The sequence below is a fragment of the Carica papaya genome, chromosome 5 (genome assembly GCF_054855325.1).
Source record: "Carica papaya isolate Zhongbai chromosome 5, ASM5485532v1, whole genome shotgun sequence".
Taxonomy (NCBI): Eukaryota; Viridiplantae; Streptophyta; class Magnoliopsida; order Brassicales; family Caricaceae; genus Carica; species Carica papaya.
The window spans coordinates 20,078,831-20,084,441 of NC_142313.1; the positions used below are offsets into that span (position 1 = coordinate 20,078,831).

The following is a 5,611-nucleotide window of genomic DNA, read 5'->3' on the forward strand; positions in this document are numbered from 1 at the left end:
TTACGCTGATTTCGTTATTTCATTTTATTTTAATTTTTATTTAACTTTATCTGTTATAATTATTATTTTTTTATTATAGTTTTAATTTATTTTATACATTATTGTTATTTTTTATCAAAAATAATTTTCAAGAGAAAATGAAAAAATGGGGAAAAATCGCAGGAAAACACCTGTGGGAGAGGTTCGCCTGCATGGGCACCAAGTGTTGTGCGTGTGCGACCCGGTGTAGGTGCAAACATCACATCTACACAAGGCAGGAGGCCAGTTCGGTGTGCGTGTCTTGTCACGTATAGGCAGGCCAGTTTGCATGTGTTATATTGCGTCCAGACAGGGCTAGGCATTGCGCATTGTGTGCGCGCCATCCGCGTAGTAGGCCTGCGGGCAACAAGGTAGGTCGGCAACTACAAGCTAGGTCTACAGTGCACGGCCAACCTTGTGGGGCACACTGTTGCCTCGGGTAGTGTGCGCCCCCTTGAGCAATGTGCACTGCCTAGGGTGGTGTGCCGCTACCAATGGAGGAAGTTTTCCTCAATTTTCTATGACATTGTCGCATCGCATTAAATTGATCATCTTCCACTCAACTCTCTCTCTCTTCACTGGATTTAGCCATTTGGTGCAAATTTGAATGTCCCTATTTTCTATAAATAGGGGACCCTTTCTTCTATTTCCTCATCACTTCCATTCTATTCTTCCATCTTCTAAGAGTTTAGAGAGAGAGTGAGTGATATAAAGAGAGAAGGAGAAAAGAAGAAGAACTACGTAGGAAAACTTCAAAGTTTTGGTAAGGAATTCAATATTTCTTTTAACATCTTATGGAGTATTTCTAAAAAATTAAATTGATGAATATGTGTTTTAATGTTTTGCATGTTCCATGTTTAGTAGTTCTAACAAAGTGAATTGTTCTTTATTTCAAGCATGCAATGTGATTTTATTGGTACTTGATGATTTGCATGTAAATTAAATAATATGAATATGGTGATATTTGCTTTAAAAATATTTTAAAAAAAGGAAAAAAAGGAAGAAAGAGAAGGGGAATGAACCGAAATGGTTCGAAAAATATATGTATATGCATTGACATGCATAATGCATCAAGTGTCTCATTAGACTTTTTATCTCTGAGAGGTGTACGTTTTTTCCTCCCCATCTAGTCTAGAAGATGTGAGAGGACCAGTCCTATTGATGATGGTGTACTCTCTGACGATTGTGGTGACACAAATATCTGTTAGGGATCACCTTTAGCTAAGTACCGTCGTAGCTATAAAATATCTAATAGGGCCACTGTGGTTGGTACGACAGTAGTCATAGCTCGTACCATAGTTTGGCAAACCAGAAATGTGCCTGACAAAATTGCCATTATTTGTATCTAATCTGGTCATTCCAAATAAGTAGTCAGAAATCCGTATCTGCCCTCAGAGATGAAAGTCAGAAATCTGTATCTAACTGCGATCGTATTTTAAAGGGAACGACATAAGCTCTAGAACTACAAATCTTATGGGCAAGAAAAGATAATTGGTTCAATTAGAAGGAACACTTATTGAACTTGACATAGAGATGGTGCTCATGAAGGGTGATCATTACACGGGTCAGGTGATTGGCATGCTTCTCCGGGCTCTCTGATTACACTAGGATGTCATCGATGAAGATGACAATGTAACTGATCTAGTGTATGATGAAAAACTCTGTTCATTAACTTCATAAAGGTTACAGGGGCATTGGTCAATTCAAAGGGCATAACTCTAAACTCAAATTGTCTATATCTATAGTGAAAGGTCGTCTTAAGAATGTCTTTTTCCTTCACTCGTAACTGATGGTAGCCAGATTAGAGATCAATCTTTGAAAATATATAAGTACCCTGTAACTGGTCGAATAAATCATTTATGGGGGATAGATGGTACTTACTCTTTATGGTCACCTGATTGAGTGTGCGGTAATCAATACACATGCAGATGGATATGTCCTTCTTCTTGGCGAATAAGCTAGGTGCACCCTAAGTGGAAAGATTGGGGCAGATGAACCTCAATCCCTATAGTTTGAAAAGCTGCTGTTACAATTCTCCAAGTTCTGCACAGCTCATGCGATAAGGGGGTCAAAGTTGGTTGGGTACCTGAAATCAGGTTAATGGAAAACTCTATCTCCCTTTTAGGAGGTAGACCTGGTAGCTCCTTTGAAAAGACATCTAGGAAATTGCATATAACAGGGATTGAAGAAATTGCCAGGGCACAATCGATGTTCCTGTCCAACATAAGGTGAGTAAAGCAATGAAAATTTTCAAAAGAAAAACACTATTTATTTATTTTAGATAACTTTTACAAAACAAAACAAAACAAGTTTACTGCCTAAGTGAACGTAGTTTTACAATTTTTTATCTCACAATCAATAATTGCCCTATATTTTTCTAACCAGTCCATACTTAAAATTATACAAAACCTTGAGAAGTCTAATAAAATTAGATCTACAGTGAGCTTTGCCTTTTTGGGCTGATTCGCTCCTAGCTCGTTGCCAACTCTCGTTGACACGCCAAAACTTAGAGAAGATGGTAATATGTAGATTAATGGGGTGGTTTGAATCAGAATTCCCATTGAAGCGATGGTTGCTCTTGGATTCAACAAGATTTCACATACTAAGATCATGATCTCGTACCACCACCATTCAAGGCAGATCGAAATACAGCTGGGAATGGCCAAATTCACGAGAGTTTTCCATGCTTTAAAGCACTCTGTCAAAAATCCACCCCATGTCTGTTTATGGATGCCAGAGACGAGGACAAAGATTACTAAGGAGCCTACTAGGTTGAAGTTTGTGCATACCCCAGAGTGACCAACGCCTCCGATGCCTAAATTCAGGTGAAAGACAAAAAAATAATTTAAGGGTATGTGCACAAGAATGGATAGAATGGCGCAAAACGTTAGAGGCAAAGTTATTGATTGGGTTCTTAGGTAGATTCTTAATGGATGCAAAAGTGATTGAGCTAAGAGGCCAGGGAGAGAGTAGGATAGATATGCATGTGCTTCGGTTGCTATATCAACATCTTGGCCACAAAACAATAAGATTCTCTTCATATTAAGCTAGAGAAGAGAAATAGGAAGCGAAGAAAAGATGAGCATAAGCATTGCCCTCTGCAAAGTCAGGCCAAGAAGAGTGAGTTTCTTGGCATCGTAAGCTTGACCACAAATGGGCTCCATTCCCATGGAAAGGCCAGAGAGAATAGAGTAGCCGGTTATGTTTGCAAAGCCCAGGGCGAGTGAGCCTCCAGCTAAAGCAAGCTCTCCAAGGTGGCTGAGAAAAAGCATGGAGATGAACGAGGGAGAGTATAGCATGAGGCCTATTAATATCATGGGCAAAGATAGTTTAGCTATTGAAATGGCTTCTTTGATGGCAAAAGACAGATGGGTTATGTTTTGCGACTTGGAGTGGTAATTTGGGTTTGGTGTTGAACTTTTGGGGATCAATGGGGTGTTGATGTTGGGCTCCTGCGTGTCTTTGATTGAGGGAAGGAAAGAGAAGCTTGAATCGTATTTGCAGGAAAGAGAGTTACTTTTCTGACACATTTTTTTTTTGTTTTCTTGTGTTTTTGGTTTTGTTAACACTTAAACAGTGAAGATTTCGTAATGGATAGAACATGATACAGGAGAAGAGAGAGTTTGGGGGTGGTTTGAAGAGATGGATGATGGTGGGGTTTTATAGAGGTTTTTAGGTGGAGACTCCCTTTGGTTTTTTATTCTTTTATTTGTATGAACTAAAATTTTGATTGTTGTGACTATGACATGATGTTTCCTTTAATAAATAAAATTGTTTTCATAAAGTAAGATAAGACCCTGACGTGATCTGATAGTAAGTATTTATGATATAATTTTTCATCTTTAAAATCTTTCAATGTTATTTAATATACCATTTTTCATACTGAGTATATGGAACTCACCCTTTTTATGCCCTCCCAGATGATGAAGATAGTGAGGAACCGACTGTTGACCTACCCCTTTAAGTCTAGAAGGATCCAATGGATTTACAACCTTTGAGTACATGACTTGTTCCACACTCTGATAGAAGTGACCCTTTTGTATTTTTAGTATCTTCATATTTTGTATTTTGCCACTTCTGGCCTCAGTATGTATATGTGTAATTGGAACTCATATTTTGGTAAGAGATTTGTAATAATTTGACTGCTGCATACAATTTTATCATGCACTCGTAATCTGTTTCTGTATCTAGTGCCCTTATGCCTTAATTAGCATTTGGGATGTCACAACCACTGTGGTGACACTATCGACAACTTACGACTTGTTCAACCACAATAGATTTGCAGCTTGCTATACCATAGTTGGTTTACAGCTCACCACACCATAGCTTATTTGCAGTTTACCACACCATTGCACGATTACGACCACGGGTGTACCAACCATCGCCTCGATAACGAGTGATGCAGACTTATCAAAATCACTTTTTAAAATGCATAAGCATAATAACACTTAAAACACAATAGCACTTTTACAAAACACTTGCATGTTATATATGAAAATACTGTAATACAATGAAAAATACTTGAAAACTACATAGGCCATTAATCACGATATCCACTTACCTTGGGTCCTATGTTAACCTTGATTTAAGTAGCGTCCCCCCTCACACAAGCTCTAATCACTCTACTTAATCCAGCAGAGTTTCCACTTATAAAACTTTTAAATTTTTCTATTGATATGGATAGAGGCTCCCTTATGAATACTTTAATTTCCTGTTTTAAAATGGGAAAAGTCTCCCCTTAGTTTATCTCAATTTTCTACCAAAATTTTGGTAGAGTCTCCAATTAGAATATTGATAATTTTTAGCTCAAAAATACTGTCTTCATATGGAAATTACATTTCTAAGAAAAAGAGGTTTAAACGGGCTTACCTTGTATCACTTGCAACCTTAACTCTGGTAGAGTTTTGGCTTAATTTTGAGCCTTTTTCTCCAAAAACTTAAGCATGGTTTTGGGATTTTTTGAGATATTTCTAACCTAAAAATATCCCTCACAATATTTAAAAGCTAACCTCAAAATTTTGAGAGAAACAGAATACAATTCATATCGCAAGCTTACCTTAAGCTTATGATTTCTCTTGTGTTGATTATGAGCTTTCTCCCTCATTTTATCTCTTTTATTTTGGTTTCTTCCTTCTTTCTTCTTCTTCTCACTTCTTCTCACTTCTTCTCACAATTTGGGCAAAGTTTCCTCAAGGAAAAACTCCCAAATTCCCTAACTTTTATGGGGTTTCTTCCATTCTCTCTCTTTTTTTCTCTTCTCTTTATCTCACTTTTTTCTCTCTCTAACCTTATTTCTCTCAACTCCAAAATGCTTTTTGCTACTTCCATACCCTTATTTATAGGGGAAGTATATCCATGTAAGCTGATAAGCATGGGAGAGCTAGCAAAACATGATTGGCCATTTAAACCTCCTTAAGCTTCATCCTTATATGCAATTTCCGTAGCCGTTAATTAATTCTAGAGTATTCTAATCTTATCCAAACTCCTCTCATGTTTTACCCACCTTCCAAGGGCTTTCATAAAAAATTTGGGCTTCATTTGATACATTTTGGGCCATCTTAGGCTAAACCCATAAGGCCCAAAACTACACTCC

At 37.5% G+C, this 5,611-nt stretch overlaps 1 pseudogene; it reads right to left on the minus strand.

Moving 5' to 3' along the window:
- Nucleotides 1-1,235: 1,235 nt before the first annotated feature.
- LOC110826170 (protein DETOXIFICATION 49 pseudogene) lies at nt 1,236-3,548 on the minus strand (annotated as a pseudogene).
- Nucleotides 3,549-5,611: the final 2,063 nt, after the last annotated feature.